Below are 20,128 nucleotides of genomic sequence, written 5' to 3' on the forward strand. Positions count from 1 at the left end.
GTCCTGGTAAATCTGAGAGTAAGGTAGAAGATTTGAAAAGAATCAGAGCTCACCCTCTTTACCACAGATTTGCTGTTCATTAAATACGAGCTGAGCCATGGCCTCAGCAAGTCCTGGAAGGTTATCTTGCTGCATCCTCAAAGCAGCTTTCCTGACGGAAACTTGGTTGCTGATACCTTGAACTGTTTTAAGATGCTGCTGCAATTTTCACATCCTGCCCCACAACACAATAGGTCCCCTGGAGTACTGAATCACGGCATTTCTCCAACAGTGCTCCCCCTTCCACTTCTCACAAAAGGGGAAAAATAGATAGCATTATCTGCAGATACGGACTATCAGGGTTTTGTTTTGTTTTTTAATGATTCAAGGCAATCTAAACATGCCTTCATTTGCTGCTGCTACATAAGTGGTTGATTTGGGGTTTAGCTCCAGGATGGCTGGAATATAATCATCAGTTCTTCAATACTATGGACACACTTGGACATTTGCCTTTACATCATCTTCCTAGCACAAACAGCCTTGCCTTCCACAACTTAATGGAAATACAACACGGCAAGGAAGTCAGTAGAGATCCTATTATGTTAGGATTTCTACTTTGTATTTTAATACGAAAACTCCTGGAAGCATCTAACTGATCACAGAGACTCTCTCCCAAAGCGAAAGACTCTCATTCTCATAATCCTTACTTCAGGTAAAGAAACATCCAGGAAAAATAAGTGCAGTGCTCAGTACCTGGATCTTCATCATCCACCTTCAAGCCTCCGTGCTCCTCTAGAAGACAGCACAGAGAGAATACCTGTTCTTGCTGCTGGCCATTTCATGCTGAAAACCCCCACAATTCCCCTCCGGCATGGAGACATCCATCAGAAGGAAAGTTATTTTAGATCTGACAGGCAGTCATGGGCAGAGCAGGATTGTTACATAAAGCATCAGTGGGAGTAAACAGGAATATTACTTATAGGCAGTAATGCTTCCATCTCAAGGGACCCTCACTGTACCACACAGGCTCTGGGATTCCTCTGGGTGATTAAATATATAGATCAGCTTTTTGGCAGCTATTCAAGATTTCATACCACCATACCTGCCCTTTCTCCTGTATGCATTTTCTGTTTATGTGTGCTTCTGCCGATGCTATCTGTCTCCTTCCATGGAATTTGCACTTAGCACATTAGGGTCTTTTCTGTCTGCAGCCAAAGGATGGAGCAGCAACACATCTTGGCTTCTAAGGAGCCCTTACAATGTCTGGGTAAAGATTTCTCCACTTGAGTACATTGTCTTACTGCCACATCATGCAGCCATCGCTGCTATATTCTGTTTTGGAAGCACTTTGTACTCATTTGGCATTTTTCTAACAAAGCTACGCCAGGATAAGTGACCATTAGTGCCCAATTATGACAATCTCTAAGATGAGAGACACCCCCACCAGCCAGCACTAACTCATGGATTGACGGTTATGACACAGAGTGGGCACAGGAGGAATTCTCTGCCCTTCAGCCAAGTGAATTTTCAAGCTCATCACTCACAGCACGACCTCTCCTAACAACAGCACGTGAAGGAACCACAGCCCCCTGTTGCCTTGCTGTCCAATGTGCCCACATACTGTGCCACTGAGAATGCACGTATCATCTGGACAAACTCAAGCTACGTTGCCAGAAAGGGACAGAGCACGCTCCACAAACAGCCTCTTGAATTGACATTCCCTAAGTCAAGCCTCCCAGATAAAAACCTGGGCTCCATAGGAAATAAGCCCCTTTCAGGACCTTAGGAAACACCAGGCTTCCTTCCCTTACAAAGCATTATTCTCTTGTTGGCTGATGGCACCTCTTGGTCTGGATGGAAGAGCAGTGCAAACACTGATCCTGGAAGCCAGCACCCACTGTAGCCTTCAAAAATGAAGGCTACTGCCATCGCCCAAACATATCCATCCTCTTAACTCACGAACTAAAGTATTGGTTTTCTATCCCGTTTTGTGCCATGTATCATGGGTGACTACCACCAAACAAAAATCACCGCTGGAATTGCTGAAAGTGTCTTTGTGTCCAGGCCTGCAGCTAATAGTGTCTTCCTACCGCCTTTTTGGGAAGCGTTATGTAGCCTCTTGATTCTGCTCCCCAGCTCCTGTTGACTTCAAGAGACATGAACCTGATAAAGCCCCCTCCCTTCTAAAACCCTACGCACAGCATATGGCTGGGATGGAGTTCCTTTTCTTCCTAGCAGCCCACATGGTGCTGTGTTTTAGATTTGTGACTTCATCAGTGTTGATAACACACCAATGTTCTAGCTCCTGCTGAACAGGGCTTGCAGAGCATTAAGACCTTCCTTGTTTCTCACTCTACCCCCCAGCAAGTAGGCTGGGAGGGGACACAGGTGGGACCAATGGGAGGGTTAGTCTTTTCAAGGTAGCCATTGTTTAGACACTGGCTGGACATCAATCTGCTGATGGAAGGCACTGAATGACTGCCTTTGCAGCACTTCTCCCCCCCCCCCCCCACCCCCTTCCTCTTTTTTTCCCTTCACTTATTAATCTGTCTTTATCTTGACCCAGGAGTTTTTCTCACTTTTGCTCTTCCAGTCCTCTCCTGCATTTCACTGAGTGAGGGAGTGAGCAGGTGGGCAGGTGTACAAGTGGCAAGTGGCCCCCAAAAGTACATTTTCAGGCTAATTTTACTGGACTTAACTTTTTTTTTTGTAATCACAGTTAAAATCACCTTGTACCAATCAAAAACTCGCTTTAGCTGTGTCTCAAATTGCCCTGCATTTCAGATCTCATAGTCACTTCACACTTTAAGCCGTGCTAATTCAACTAAACATAAGTAAAGCCATGTAGGGGCTCAGGATACATTGTGCCTGTAAGGCACCACAATACTTTTCAGAAGCTTTCTAGACCTCAACCTTTGAAGTTCAGAGGGTAAAGCTGGGGATTTGGGGCAATGGCATTTGGGCTCAATTTGGATTCCCAACTCCTTTCCTCCTGGGAGTCAAGTCTTCCTGAGACACTGAGGAAGCAGAGAAAGGAAAAAGCAATCTCAGTCCATCAGCTTTCTGTGCAGCTCTCAGCCATGCCCAGCCCTGGATTTTGTTCTCAAGTGCTGAAATGTTTCAGGCTGTTCAGATAGGGCGAGCTGTGCTTTTGGAGGCTGTCCAAACCATCCATTAGGCTTCTCTTAGCGAATAAATTGTTCTTCTTGATTCATGGGCAACACTCTTTCTCTGAAGGGAGTTAACCAGAATGTAACCAGGACTAGTGCATAGCACTGCGCAAGTGACTGGTACCAATTTGATCAATACTGAAATAAACAGCATGAATTTTATTCCAATTTAAATGTAAGTTAATGGAGTCCTGAAAAGTAGCTTTGTAGAGGCAGAGAGAATGCTTCTGCAGGTAGGTAACCACCCCTGAATCCCACAATTCAAACACAGTCTTCTCTGTCATCCTTTGAAGCATTTCTTATCCTCATTTTCTCCACCAGCTCGTCAGACCAACCAGGGGATTGTCGCGCACACTTTTCCCACCTTTCCCCGCACACATCAGTGACTGGCGAAATCTCAATGCTTAGACCCCCTGCAAGAGTTTCTGCATTTCCCACAGCACCTTTCCATTACAATACTGCTACCATGCTCCTCTGAGCCAGCCCTGGGACACCAGCACTTCACAGAGCTACATCCCAGCTCTGTGCTCTGAGCTAAAAGAAGTGAAGCCTGCTCAGTTCCCTCAGGAGCTGCTGCCTGACCAGCTTGAGTGCAAAGTGATCGTTACTAGCAGCTCCAATTACTGTCATTTTAACTCTCACAGTCAGTCTTCATCACTGGAGGTATCAAATTGCACCAAATTCCTGAGCAGGGTCCCCATCACTCCCTCCTCCTCTTCCTTCTGTCTTGGCCTTGCACAAGACCATCATGCCTGGTGGGATGCAACCCAAGCCTGTTGACAATCTTGCCTGAAGAGTCTATGACTCTGGATGACAACAGCATTTCTTTAGCAGTTCTCTCAAAAGGTACAATGATATTAACCAACATGACCAAAGTAGCTGCCCTTGCAGAGCGGGCATCGTGCCTGCTTCTCCCTGTGGAAGCATGGAGAGGTCCCTAACAGCTCAAGGTGGAGACATGCACATCTACGAGCCCTCACCATTAGGAACTATGCATGTGAGTGGAGCAGGAGAGAGTTTAGCCACCGGCATAAGATCTAGCCATACGTCTAGAAGTATTTGTGAGCAGCTATGGAGCCCTCAAATGCCAACTTCACTTCAGTCAGGCAGATGCAAGTTTTGAGGACCTCCATTAAGGTTATTCAAGGTACATCCTTTTCCCTCCAGAATAATCAAATGCATATCCAGCCTATCAGCTGCAGTGCAAACACTACCCAAACGCTTCCAGTGCTGACAAATGTATTCTTCCATCATTGCACAATCAGTATTTGCTCAGTTTAGCTCCGCGTGTATTGTAACAGCATTTAAAGACAGAGCCAGCCTTCAAGAGCAGATCAATCTGAAATTAACAACAGAGGCATTTTCGCTCTGAGGTCTGGATAAGAACATAAAATAACTGAACTTTGTTCCTGTGGCTCATTACATCATCCGGCCCCTCTTTGACTGAAAATATTTCTATTCCTCATTCCAGCCCATCTGTTCTTCAGAAAACTCCGTCTATTTACTTGGAAAACAACTAACTGGAGGCAAAGGCGCTTTCCCCCCACCCCCCAGAGGAAAGTATGTTCATAATTAAGTGAAGAGCATTGCATGTTTATTCCTGCTAGTGCATGTGCACGCATACACACATGTGTGCACATGCCTATTTTTAGTTACACTGTCAAAATCTGTCTAATATTTCACAGCAAAGGAGGTCTTCTTGACCCGAAAAACACATCATTATTTCTAATTAGAAAATAACGAAACAGAATTGTCGAAAATAACTCTCTGCAGGAGAGCCGTGCTGTGAGATGACAGGACTTTTCCCTGCTGTTGTGTTTTCTTTTGCTTTAATTTACTTTGGTGTGAAAGCTGAGCCCAAAGAAACTCATCAGCTGGCAGGGAAGGGAAGAAGGGCGTTAGGACGACAGTGCTGCCCTCACCTTGCTGCGTGGTTGGGAAAGGCATTTTGGGTCTTCTCTTCAGATGAAAAAGTGTACTCCTCCAGCAGAGGTTCATCTCATTCAGCACAACCTCCTCCTCTCTGCTTCTGCGCCTTTTCTCGCACTGGAAGGAGACCAGGCTGAAGCAGTAAAACACTGTCTATTGGTGTAACCCATGCCATCAGTATATGAATTATTTCCACTAAAACAGCAAAGCAAGGCTCTAACAAGAGAGGTATTTTCCTCCTTTTGCCATCTATAATGTGGGAATGACACATTGCTCTTTGTCTTATCCTTCCTTATTATAATCACTTCTGGGAAAAAAACGCTAATTTTGAGCTGGGTCTTGAGTGAGTTCATGAGATCAGGTCGCAACTTTAGCACACGCAACAGCAGAAGCATGGAAAGAGAGCTTCATTGCACCATCCCCAGGAACAACGCCCGCATGCCTGCCAGGCCATTGGGACACAAATGCTCTGAAGAAATCCTAAATGACTCGGAGCTGAGCTAATTTGAAACAATGACTGCAAAACCACACGCAAAAGGGTGAAACCCCCTCTAATGACCGCGCTGATGAATTCTCAAAAATTGTCGGCCAAGGGGAGATGCATTTCTACTGTTTGACAGACAGAAATCACTTGGGCAAGGCTGCCCTGTGGCAATTTTCTCCTCTGGCAGAGCAGGGAGGCAGAGCAGACCTCCAGGATGTGCCTACGAGGTGGTAGAACCCAGCAGGGTGCACAAGCTCAGGTTCAGCCATTCACACCTTCCTTAGGAGTTGATTTATTTTTCCCAGGACAGAGGAAAGGCTGTATAAGTTTGAACAATGACACTTGGTCAGTTTTTTTTCTTTCAGCTACATCTCCAAGCTAGACAAGAAATTCCACTACATGGGACATGACACACTGCACAAAAGCCCAAACCATCAGGGTTTCTAGGTAGGGTTGGAGAAGATCATTCATACTTCATGCTCACCATACTCTCGCTGTCTCTGCTAACATCCTTAACATCTACATAATTTGGTCTCTGATCCACTTAGATCTGTAGTGGGACCGTTAGTAGTTGTATTACAAGGAACTCCACTGGTGCAAGTCTACTTTGCTGCTTGTGGTGTATCAAAAGTCACCTCTTTCTAGACACGGGGTCTGTTAATGTGCCTCTGGGTTGTAATTCACACTTGGTTACACTTGAAGCAGAGAGGTTTCAATATAACTACTGAAAAGATTATGGTATATAAGACTATATAAACCTGATCAGCAAACCACAGAGTTTGAAGCGTTTTAAGTCTGTATAGACACGGTACACAAAGAATGGGAAAGAAAAGAGAGATTCAGAAAGATGAGATCACTAGACCTCTGGAAGGAAGGAAGCACTCTCATGGGATCTGCAACCCACAAATACAAAGCAAAAACAGGTTAAAACTTAAATCCCTTCCAACAATAAAAGGAATAAGACCTATGACCTTCATATTCTGAATGAGGCCACTGAAATACCAAATAAGAGGCAAGTATGTCCACCTTCAAGCCACCACGCACCCTTTTTTTCCCAGTTAGAACTACTGAGCAAATCCTACCCAAACTCTTGGAGAGACTGTAGGGCGCAGAAGACGTGCTTTTGCACAAATGTACCTTTTGCCACATTTTGTCAGCCTGGCTGTGAGAGTAGCACTTGCTAATTCACTCAGCACTTCATTAGCCGCCAAGCAAAGCCTCAAGGACTGCTGCAAGGACGATCTGCAAGAGTCCAGTTTGACATAAGTGCTAGTGACAACGTTATCTGGTGGGATCACTCATCTGTGACATGAATTTCCCAAGTGCAGAAAGAAAACCCACACAACTGGCTTTTAGAAAAAAAACACCCACCAAGCAATATGCTTTAAATCTGCATTCATGTTGAGAATGAAATGGGTTCATCATGTCCTGCTTTATCCACAGGGGTGCAGAATGCCAGTGGTTTGCCTTTCTTCTCTTACCTGTTTTTGACATTGTCAGAAGACTCTGTTATGCCCAAGGAGCACATCAGGCAGACAGTTATGCTCAATCCATTTAGCTCCAAAAAGCAAAGCAACCATGTTCGCAACAAATTTCATTTCCCATACAGAATGAAATGGATCTTGCAAAATGCATTATTTCAGAGAATAGAGTTTAAAGACAGTACTTGCCTGCAGTCTGTAGGCACGCACCACAGGTACAGGGAGCAGCCTTGTTTTTGTTTCACAGCAAATTATTGGCACAAGAAGTCTAAGAACTGGGTCTTTGAACTTTTAAATCTCCTGATATATCTGGTTTGCAGATAAAATTATTTGCATATAGAAGTTATTGTCCTTTCCTACTGCAGTCCATAGGAATACTGCCCTTGACTTTAACAGGAGCAAAGCAAGCTGGTAGTCAAAGAAGATGCTATGCTACAGACACAACTTACACATGCAAAATATGCTTGTGTCCTTGAGCCTGAAGTCTCTAACCCCTTCCTGACTTGTGGCATCAAAGTATTACACTGATATGCCCAATTTGTTTTTCCAATTCACTACACCCTGCTCTATGCAATAACCCCTCCAGCCTCCAGCACAGCACCTCTCTGGATTGATCATGTCGCCCAGACCAGAGGTACGTAATGCACAGTGGGAGAGGGTATTTTCTTCCTGCTCATCTGTAGCTTCTTCTTTCTACTTGCCTCTGGATAGTGTTACTAAACACTGATGTTTTTTCAACCTTAGGCAGAATGGGCATAACTGATTTCCTGATGGCTTGGAACCCATCCAAACCATCCATTAGCCACGAGTTCACAAACTGATACATCTTCCAAAAGGCTCATGGGCAATGCTATTGTTTCTAAAAAGAAGTTAACTTCAGGTAAATGAAAATAAGATTTACTGCTTGGGACAGGTTGCATGCAGTAAATAACTCAGAATTTATGAATTGTCATCCATAAGACTCCATTAATCTGCAGCGTTAAGGGGCTCTTGGACCACTCAGCGCAGTAACTCTCCATTAAATCACTGTTATTTATGTGCATCACTATAGGAGGCCTGGATGTGGATCACATCTCCACCATGCTAGGCGCCACCCAAACACTGTCAGGTCAGCACAGTCACGTTATCCTGATAGTGCTGGTTGATACGGCCCTGAGTAGGAACTCCTGCCAGCATCTCCTCCTACACCTCCCCTGCCATCTGCTTCATTAACAGGTGATCTAGAGCATTCATGAACCAGATAGGTAGCTTGTTCTGGGGAAGGGTCTGGTGAGAGACCTTCAGTTCCTAGTCACAAGGTTGACTCCTTGGCACGGTGATCACTGCAGCACACTGAGGTCATAACGGATGCCCAGAGATGTACTGCCATGCAAGACCTTCCCCCCTGCTGCTCCTTCCCACTGGCTGCTGCGGGCTCTTCAAGGCCAGGCTTGCTGCTATCCAGCAGAAGACATACCACCTGAACTGAGAGACCTGCTCTTCCCCCTCAGCACAGACCTTCTGGCCTTGCTCCCAGACTCCACAGTCTTCTCAGCAGCATCAGTCCTGAGCAGCAAGAGGTCCCTACCATCAGCACTAACATGGATCTGCAGAGGCTCCTTCCTACCATCGTTTTCTGTGTGTCCACTATTACTGAATTCCCTCCAACCACTCAAAGCCTGTAATATTGCATTGCCAAACATGGGGTGGATTTCTCACCCCTAGATATCTTGCCAGACCCTCATGATTCACCGTGCACAACTGTTGTCTACAGCGCATGTCCCAAATACACCTTGCAGCAAGGGCTAGTAGCAGCACAGGCTTGATGTTAAACCAGAGCCCCGGGGTTTTGCTGCTTCAGATTCCTCAGTTTGCCCAACACCTACAATCTTTTAGCAGTTTCACACACAACTTCCAGAAATATATTCTTAATGACACTGTTGCAAAATTACCTCAAGGGATAGAATGTCACAAACGGACCGAGCCACATCACTCGCAATGTGTGCAGCCCGTAAAGCTGAGCCATCTGCTTCTCAACACTGTGAGCAGAGCTGACCCTTCAGAAACTCTCCACCCTAGGAGCTGCTGATAGTGTATGGTGGATGGGAAAACTTTACTTCCTGCTTGTGGGTTTTTACATCATGGTCAAAAAAAACTTCTGAGTCCCCATCTGTTTTTCAGTATAAAACATTAATTTTCTGTGGCAATAGAGGGTGTTAGTACGGGACAGAGACACCCTTATGAGAGAAAAGCTGTTTACAATTACCCAATACTGTGTCATATATAGACTGTTACCACCAATAGCGCATATAGATCAGGGTTGATTGTGGTCTGGTGCGTGCCTCTTTTTCCCCTCTTCCCAGAGGCCTCAATTCTGACTCAAACATACAGATATTTCCATGGTGGGTGAATAACCACTCAAACAATATGAAAATCACCATGAGCGAAAGTACTCTGAGACAGTGGTTGGAAAAAAACTTTTACCAAACCCACCCAGAACAGAGAATGCAGGAGAGCAGCAGTGCCAGGGTGGCTGGCAGCATCCCTGTGAAAATGGTACCCTTGGATGCACAAGTGAGTTGAAATCTTCCCTGCAGTTACACCCAACAAGGAGACCTGTTTGCACGCAGAGGCCACTGGCTACCAATTCCGCTGCACCAGCAACAGTGCAAATTCCAGCAAGGTTCGATTCAGACAAAATAGAAACCCATCAAAACATAAAATTATCAAGTTGAATTCACATTTTTTTCCTGACATCGACAATGGTTAACTAACAGCTTGATTCTGCCACTGGCTTTGCATACAAAACTATAAAAAATGCCAGAATTTCACTCATTTTCTGGATGTTATTTGTGGTAGCAGATAATTCTTAATAAGCCCTCAGAACCATCCAGTGTGTAATTGTAAAAATAGTTTCACAGTTAATTTTGGGGAAAAAAACAGGTGATTTCAAATAATCTTTTAAAGCTGAAATTCAATCTCACACATCAAAAGTCACAAAGATCCAGAGTTACCTAGAAGGAAACATTGAGAAGAAAAGCCTCCTTGAGCAACTCACCTCCAAACCGCTGGATTTTCTCCATCATCTGTAGCAAGCACTGGCCCCAGCACAGGCTCCACTTCAGGAACAGAAGAGTTGAGCATCACGCAGCAATCAGAGCAAAACCAGCGATCCTTGAAGGAGCTGCTCGTCTAGTACTTGGGAGATGTGGGTTTCCCTTCCACCGCTAGCGCTGCCGTTCCCATGTGCTCTCAGCCAGCCACACGATTAGCGCTTCTGTTGAAGAGAAAAGATAAAAAGTCATGTCTCAATGGTCATCTTGCCTGGTAAGAGTGCAAGACCCTTGGAGCAGCCCCATGGGCTCTGCCCAGCCTGGATGGTCACTGTCAGCCAGAGTCTCAAAACACAAATGCTGGTGAGCAGTGGCTGCTACGTAGCATACACATTGCAGAGAGAGACACAGAAAGGGACCCCTCCACAAACTCTAGTCTGTGTTTCCTTGGCAGGAATGAAACAATGTAGTATGATGAAGAGTTCACACTCAGATGCATTAATAAAACACCAAAAGGAAGCTCAGCTACTAAAACACCTTTCTGGCAACCTCACTAATCTCAAGTCTCCTGATCTACACACACACAAGTTCCTGCTCCCTGAGACAGTGGTCACAAACTTTGCTTTTAAGCCCTCAACAAATTTCATGTTGCACCAGAACAATGTATGTTGTACACATTATTACAGGTATCGAACTTCAAAACCCTGGTCAAAAAAATTGCATCTAACATGTCCTACAGTTTTAATAAACCTCCAAACAAAGGCCAGGCAAGTTATTGTTTTTGATACGCAGTAAGGTGCTGCCTTGGCATGGCCCAGAGGGCCATACCTCATTTCCCAGGCATTTCCAAGGCACCACAAATCCCAACTACCACGCAACGAGCTGGTGGCTGCCACACGACACAGTAGGCCTCTGGCTTCAAGGAAACCATTGCTTTGTTAGAGCAGCTTGAATAGAAATTTTGTGTGGGATCGTATCACCTTGCAGTATCTCTCAGGGGTATGAGGAGTGAATCTTTAGGGACAGGTTCTAGGGACTGCGTTTGGTGAGTGTGCCTCTAACACACGTGCCTTTCAGCCAGCATCTCTTCAGAGACTCGGAGGTCTTGGCTACTACAGTTTCATGGTGGCTGCAAACTGACTGAGGAAGACTCTGCTAACAAGGCTTTCCCCAGCAAGGGCAGAAGGGCTTATGGGCACTTGTTTGCCAGCAGACACAGCAGCACAGCATTGAGGTACAGGAGCTGGGAACAGCTTCTGCCATTTACCCAGCAAGCTCACAACTGTTTCTTCTCTTTGGCAGCTCTTACTAAAACATTAATGATCTCTGATCAGTCCCATTCTGCTTCCGCGTTGGGGATTAAGCCCCCAAGATAAGCAGAATCCATGAAAATCACACTGAGAAACTGAGGCGGTCACATCACATCCACTGGCTGAAAGGCCCAGGATCACTGAGAACTCTTGCTCCAGGGCCATGAGCTACCAGTGACTCACTGGGGTTTCTACCACAGCAGTCTTGATTAACTGATTTACCATAACAAAGGTTCTTGTGTTTATCACATTTAACACGGGGCAAAGTCTTCCCTGCATACCTTTCAACTCACATATTTCAACTTCAGGTCCAACAACTGCAGCTAATAGGAGTAAATGTTCAGCAAAAATCCAATTACTTAAAATTTACATGAGTGAAGTCTGTGCTGGCACGATCAGCTCTACATTTGGTCTCTAACAAGCTGAACCTTTTGAGCTTTTCAAGCCCTCTCCCAGCCAGCAGTAACGCAATGCACGATGGTGTTTTCCAGCAGTTGATTGTCCCCACAGCACCTGTCTGCAGACTCTCCAGCCCAGGCTGCACTGAAGCACCAGCACAGAACATGGGGCTCCTCCTGAAGCAAGACTAGACAGGCTGCGAATGCCTTCCTGAAATGCTTTCAGGTAAGGTGCTTCGCTGCCCTGCTTGGCTGTCTGCTCTGAAGATGTGCTTAAAATAACAGCCACCTACATTTATGCCTATATCTTGTCTACACAGCTGCTGCTCTCATCTGGTATCACAGACAACACCAATGCATTCCTCCAGAAGTGCCCAAACTGGAGGGTTTTTGTAGGAAACTTCCCCTTGCTCTGCCAGCTTCCTTATTCATTTCCCAGATTGCCTTTCTCCACTGCCCCATACTCTTCTCCCTCTCCCCACCCCAATCTTGATTCTCTTTGCAAGACCCTTTTCTTTGGAATGACACGATTTCCTTTTGGAGGAGATTAGCAAGTGGGGTTTGGACATTGTGCCTGGGATCCCTCAGCAACGAGCAGTAGGTGGAGAAAATAAATAATATATAACTTCTTGTGCTCAGTGGCCCCTCTGTGCATGTGCTCCTCACATGGGCGGTGGTTAATCATGCTGCCTCCAGTGCCGCTGCTCTATCTCTAGAGTATCACATCCTTCATTAAACGTGGGGCTGCAGCCACGTGGTCTGCGTGTCCTTCTGCACGCCAGCCCCCACATGAGGGGGCAAGGGTGCTTGTCAGCCCTGCAGCACACACAGGCAGCCCCAAGGTCTTCAGGAAAAAAATACTGCCAAAACCTGTTCCTTTTCTTATTGGAGCACCTTCGGAAAAAAATAAATACAGAGCAAACGAGACAAGCTGAAGCCATGGGGAAAGGGAATAGATGAGCTGAGTGCAGAGAGAACAGTTGCAAAACTGTAAGGAAAAGTGCCTCACTGGGACAGGTTTTCCATGGGATTGCAACCATCAGAGCAGCAGTGGGCTTGGGGGAAGAGCACTCTTCAACAACCTTGAGGAAAGGGAAGGATGATTGTGAACAAAGGGTTCATTTCCTTCCCAAACTTTTTATTTTAGGATTCATTACCATAGCAATGTGTCAGACCACTCTCCAGGTTATGGTTTTTCATCGTTTCTCCTGGGAAACCATTCCTTGTATCAACAATGCCCAAGGCCATGTCTCCATCTGGCATGAATTCCCACAGCTTTCAGCAAAGCTACAACAACCGCCAGCAGCAGATCCGCTCAGCCCACCCTTAAACTTTTCTTAACTTCCTCTGCTGCCTCTTACGCTAAAGCCCCTTCGGGCTAGAGCTCCTCTTCCTTCAAAGTGGCTCACCTCTTCAAATGCTTGAAAGTACATTCCACTTTTCGCTATTTCAGCAAGGAAAATTTAGCTGTTGTAGCCACTCCTTCAATCCATCACACTCCTGCACACTCGGTCAGGTACAGAGCCTCCTGCTCCTACACATTTTTGAACCTTATGCGAAGCAAGCAGAAACCCCAAGACTTCTGAGGTAGGACTGGGTCTGGCACAGGATGTCGTCAAAGAAACCAGTGGATTAACAGCCACTAGGGAACCTCAGCCAGGCTTCAAATATAAAACCCAATACTTCCTGCATGGCTGAGGAGCACATGCCTGAGGGACAGTGCCCCTTTATGTGCTCCCAGACGCGCTGTGTGCACTTGGGTCTCAAGAGTCCAATAAGCTTCATTCAGCAGGAGCAAAAAATAGACAAAGATGAATCAAATATCATGACATTTTCTCAGTGTTTCTAGTCAAACAGAAAATTAAACAGGCTCAGTATTATTGCCAGAATGTTAATTTATGCACCGCTTTGGGGAAAGCAGACTCGCACAGACACACAGAAGGTCAGGTTTAATGCTGGTATCAGCTGTCGCCTCCTTCCTCCTAAAAATCCTCATGGAGATACTTCCCAATCAAAGTGAGGATATTTAACATGGGGAAGAGGTGGATGAAGGGCTGGAGCTTTATATGGAGGAGGAAAGCAGGGACATTTCAAATCACTTGGTGACAGACAAACTAGGAGGGCACTATACACCCCAAAATTGTCTCAACCTCTGCCCATTCGCGCAACGGCTTCTGCACATAACAGCGTTGTAGATATGCTATACTGGTGGGTTTATTTTTTTGTTGTTATGATGCAGTGACACTAAAATCTATTATCCTATGCCCATGAAAGAGGTAGTGGGAGAGTTTACCCTCTTCAGATATCAAAGGTTGAATTAACAAATAAAACACTGAATTTGAATCAAAGTTCTAATAACGCAAAGAAAAAGAGTAGATATTTCTACATTGTGCTCATTAAAGCACTGCAAGGTAGGGCAGAAGAGGTGGCTTAAAGACAGTACCTTACAAATTAAAAAAAATTTCTAAGTATGACCCCCACCCCAGGCTTCTCAAAATCAGGTTTTTTGACACATCTGTACATTGATGCGTATGTGGAAATACACACACACCTTTGGGATGGAAGTCTCCTCCTGTGGATCAAACCCCTGCTTTCACACAATGCAGAACACAGCTGGCAATGCAAAACTAATGCTGCCTGCTCCGGCAATAAGCAGAGAGGAGCGCTGGGCACAGAAAGGAGAGGAATTTGGAAGAAGTGCCAAATTGTCCATCTCCACAGGAACCAAACACCAGCTGCAGCTGTGAAAATGGATCTCCAAAACCCCCAGCATCATTAGAGCAAGAGGGAACCCTTCTTCCCTGAAATCACACCGCAAAGAGTCTGTGACCATGGTGTTACCAGCTTACTGTGGACAACAGCTGATGCGCAGGTTCCCCACTGAGCTGTGGTAGTTCTGAACTGATTTTGGGTCATCTTTCTGAATTTGCTGGCAACTGAAGGAGCTAGATAGGAAAAATAGGTTGACTGCAGACAAAATGTGAACCTGAAGCACTTGCTGGAACAAGCACTCATTACATTCAAAGACTCGCAAGACAATTGAACGTTGTAATGATTTTTTACAAGTTTGAGGGAACAGATGCATCGTGAACACCTCACAAAATCCCTTTCCTGAATTCATATTTACCAGCCCTTGGAAGTGTCTCTTTCTTGGAAGATCAAACATCCTGACTCCTTCTAACTAATTAAACAGATTTCCCTGGGAATAAATTGTAGCTGTCACCTAATCGGATGGTGCATTTTAATAAGATGTTGGCTTTCCAGTGTCGAAGTATCTGATTTCCACAGTGTTTTGGGTTGGACTACGTACCCTGTTTAGGACTCAAAGCTAGTTTGTTAACAAAGAAGTTAGCAGCTCACTGGAAAAATTTATGCCACCAATTCAAGCCCCCATTTCAGTTTTTTTTTTGCTTCTCCCTTTGTATCCTTATCACAGTCTTCCTGTTTTTCTTTCTTCTGAGAACAGGGAAAACTAAGCACACCACCAACATTCCTTGTGTCTTTTTGAATACTAACAACTGTTTGTGGCCACACCAAGAAGCTTGGTGTCCCTCAACTTTGTCTCAAGCCCTTTCTCAAATCAGATGTAAATGCTGAATGAAAGCTTCATCAACATGCCTGACAGCTAGTGTTTCCAGAATAACGGTGCCAGAAAAAAAAAATCCAAATACAATGACCAAAAGAAGCAATAATGATTTCTAAAGTCACTGGAAAGGAGTTAAGCTGTCCTGAGATGTCCCAGAGCCATCAAGCAGTGTCAGTACTTTGTCACTACTGCAGGTGACAGAAAACGCAGCTCAAGTCAAAGCAGGTGTAGAAACTGATCCACTTACTGAAAGACTCTTCATTTACTTTTTAAAACCAGTAATATACTGATCCAGCAATTCAGTTTTCAGTGCTTTTAGTAGCAATGGGAGCAAAGTGTAGAAGGTAACTACAGAAGAGGTGACAATCTGGACTGAAACAATCAGTGGGCCTCCTGGGCTGGTGAGCCTCTTGGGAACAATCCCTCATATTCTTCCCTGGTGATATAATTATGAAGCAACCCCACCTGGTAATTCATATAACTTCTACCAGTGAAATACTTATGCCCAAATAGCCTGCGTTACTACAGACAGGAGTGATCAAGCCCTGAGATGCATCTGGTCACATTGCATTCATTCCCCAGAGGAACTCAGAGGGATGCAGTTCCTTGCCAGGAGTTTTTTAGGGGTATCACAAACCACATGCCAACTGCTTACTCATAGCCAGTGTCACAATAAGACAATATTACCAAAGTCCTGTGGTACAAGTCATTAACACATTGAAGTCACTAAGGGTGACACTTGCAATTCTGCTGCAGGTACCAACTCTGCAGAGCATTACTTCTGGTTTGAGTAGGAAGTAATTTGAGTAGGAGTCAGGCTTTTTAGGTTTCTTGTGAGGAAACATCTCCGTGCACACAGCAACAGAGGCCAGTTATACGACGCATGATACTAGTGCTAAAAGTGAACATCAAGCAAAGGAGGTGAAGGGCACACCCAGGGAAAAGGAGACACAACTAGAAGAACTCAGCTGAAGTCACAAAGGCCATGAAAGACACTAGACTGCTTGCATGACCAAGAGGTCAATCATATGAAGTGTATGTCTGCCATAAGCTTTTTAGAAGTGGACTTTTTGAGAAGGGAAGTAAATTGCCTCTCTCTCTCTTCCACTTAGATGGCTTTTCCTCCAAAACAATATGAACATAATACGGCTAAGCCTTCTAGCTCTCTAGCTCTGCTGAGGTGGGTCAGAAGGGACATAAACAGACACTTAAGCCCCTCTGTTACAGAAAAGCAGGCTAGTAAATTGTTCTCAAACAGGACAAACTTGGAGTGGTTTTGGTTGGGGTTGTTTTTTTTTTTTGTTTTTTTTTGTTTTTTTCTTCAGGTTAAGTGGTGTTAACATTTGGAGGAGAAGCACATTCCAGTGTGATTTCACCACTGAAACAGAGCCATCCCTGGGGTGGAGTCCTGCAGCTGCTGGTAGCACACATGTATTTTGCTCAATATATCCAAAGAAAGAATTATGCAAGTAATCAAACAAAACAACAGAGGATACATCACAATTTGGGTAGGACGCTGAGGTGAAGCGTTCTTGTTCTTCCTATATGCATCAAGGAAATCAAAGGACTCTTGCTTTCGCTGAGAGCTGATATTTTTTCAGCCATATTGATTATAAGTGGGAAGGAGAAGACATCTCCCTCATCAGAAAGGCAGAACGCTGATGGTACCGTCACACAGGGAAAATCTCCCTGCATCAACAATCTGTCCTGCCACTCCTGTCCTTCTCCCTCTCCCTCAAGGACCATGTAGCACCACCTCGCAGGGTGCCAACCTGAAAGATCCTGACTGCGGATCAGGAAGCTCTGAGGAACATCAACACGTGCTGATATTCACCTGGCAGCAACCGAGTCAAGAGAGATGCCCCTTCCCTTCACACCACCCAAGTGATGACTGAACAGCTGATAGCTGTACAGTGCTATTGAACACACATAGCAAGACGTCAGCTATTAATTTCTCACATTTTTTTCCCCAACATCCCCTCTTCTCACGCCTTGCCAGCTCACTTCACCCTTCCTTAGAGCAGGCTGAAGCCACTTCATATCCTGCTGGCTTTATTCCAGCTGTCTTGACACAACACAGTTTCTCTTATTTCTAATCATGCATTTCCTGGCATGACTCCCATTGGAAACCTCCAGTTCTGATAACATTCGATGACCTTTCTTTTATTATTTCCCCATGGCACTCTTCAGTCCCTGATAGGTTCTAAAATTGGGATTTGCCTTCCTGGAAAGCCAGACACTCGGGGTGAATGACTCATGAGCCTTGGCATGCGGCTCCAACAGCCCAGGACACAAAGGCAGTACCTTCCCCCACATGCAGTGGATCGAACAGTAGGAAGTATTATTTTGCAGGGCTGTGCTCAGTGATTTCCTAGAAAAGCAACAAAAAATGCCACGTGTGTTTCTGTTTCCATGTGAATTCAGCACAAGGAAATCCACACAGGCCACATGCGGTTTAGAAATTGTAGGTGTTGTGAGCCTCGTGTCTGCATAATGTCTTGCCGTTGGTATGCAGTAAACATTCCACATCTTTAGGGGAAACTCCCACGTAGCCAGGAGAAGGAGGATTTTTAAAACCCAAGATCCTAACTTCAGCGCAAAGGCACAAGTGGACAATAAATTTTACATCTGCAGAGGGAGCATCCAATTTCACTTGATTATTTTGATACGCTACTTCAGTGAAGCGATTGTGCAAGAGCAATCACAGGCGGACAAAAAAAAAGGCTTGGTGACATACAAACTCTGAAGAGAGAAAGACGCCTTAGAGTTAAGGCTCTGCCAATGACCAGGTCACACTGCAGAAGTCAACAGGACCAGATTTCTACCCTTTTACAGCTCACAATCACAGCCTTGTTCAGAAAGAAAAATCAGCTCTTATCTCACTACCAAATAAATCAATGGATATACCAGAGCACTCAGCTTGGAGCATGATACTAAGCAGTTGCTAAATCATATCCTCCATGTCAGAAGGATCCCGACAAGTACTGCCTCTGGGATAAATTTTTGCCTGTCACGTGGGATCATGATCACGCGTGTTTCTTTGTCCCTCTACCATTCCCCTCGAAGATATGGATGGATGCCCCAAAATTGCTTTATTTTTTCCACAATTTATATTTGATTTTAAGCGAACATTTTCTAAATAAAAAAAAAAAATCTGGTTCAAAACATAGAATATTTCAATCTCAAAGACAAGGAACATGAAAAGTATTTGAACCGAAGCAAGAATGTCTCCACTGAATCAACCCAAGTGTTCCCTGAGATTTTCTGCTGAAGAAAACCTCAGATTTTGATTCAAGTCTGAATCGAGATAAAAAATTTAACATTATCTCAAACCTGCTAGGGAAAAAAAGAAACAAAGGGAAGGTTTTCCCAGCAGAAGAACCTGCTTCTTGCAGTAAAGTGGCTGGTGCCATCTTTCAGAGTAGGATGGCCTCGGACAGATACACCTAACCCACTTCACATGCACTGAATGATTGAATACACCCACATCCCTTCACAGCAGGGACCCAGCGACTCTGTGAGTTTTAGTCCTTTCTGGGAAATAGACCTACAGCATGCTCCCCAGCTTCATGTCACAAACAACATATATACAGAAACTTTTGCACATCAGCACACAGCAGATATACAGACCAACATCTAAGCAGCACACATATCATCCCCCATCCATCCATCCATGCCCAAAGTGCAGAACAATTGTAGAAGCTACAGGAGCTCTAAAGCCACTAGAGACCAGGGATGTCCCAGAGCTCCTCCAGCTTCCCCATGTGTACAGACAACCCAGACACTTTGGGCCAGAGAGAGCAAGAGACCATAAAAATTTCCACTACAGCATTACTGGGGAAAAAAGCATGCGTGATTCAACACACCTCTGAAGGTGAAGTCATGTGGAGAAACACTATTTGAGGAATGAAAAAAAAAAAAAAAGTGTCATGAGGTCATTTATATTGATTCCAGGCTGAACCTTGTAGATTAATTATGGGGGAAAAAATAGGTATTGACAACTCAATGTTGACTCTAAGCCGGTTATTAGAACAAAGCAAGCTGAGCGTGATCTTTAGAGGAAATAGCTTGTGATACGGTCCTGGTGCTACATTTCTTAGGTAACTGGACTCTGGCCAAACCATCTGGCTCTTCTGCATTTCATTCTAACAAAGAGGACTTCACAAAGCCTGGAAGAAAATCCTGTACACAAGAAATGCAAGAATTGTGCTCAGAAGTGTGCCATTCAGGGTGGTATTGGATATATTTCAGAAGGATTTATAGTTAGAGGAAAGAAAGTAGGGAAAGAAAAAAAATTAAATCCTAAAAAAAAAAAAAGCTTATACCTGAGAAAAAAAGCAGGACAGCTCCTGTGTTCCGATGCTGTGGGGTTTTGCCTTATTTGATCCTGTGTAGGAAACAAGCATCTTACTACTGAAACAGAAAGCCTCTTTCTCTGGGGCAGAAGAGAATAGCAGTCTCAGGGTCACAGTTCCCAAGACACTGTCTTGGCTCAGTTTAGAAGAGGGGCTGAAAAGGGTAGCTTGCCCACCTTCTTTCCATCAAAACTAATGAAGAGCTATTTAAGCTTGGACACAACAATGGTTTCCTCTGATGTAGAGTCACTCAAGCGAAATGGCCCCAAACCAAATCACAGCCTGCTCATCTCCAGCCTGTGCAGCCATCAGGGAAAACCATAGATCTCTGCACTTCCTTCCATTTAACCCACTACCTTTTATCTCAGTAGCTAAAGCAAAATTGGATTCATAGAGGTGTCCAT

Source organism: Nyctibius grandis, chromosome 10 (genome assembly GCF_013368605.1).
Source record: "Nyctibius grandis isolate bNycGra1 chromosome 10, bNycGra1.pri, whole genome shotgun sequence".
Lineage (NCBI taxonomy): Eukaryota > Metazoa > Chordata > Aves > Nyctibiiformes > Nyctibiidae > Nyctibius > Nyctibius grandis.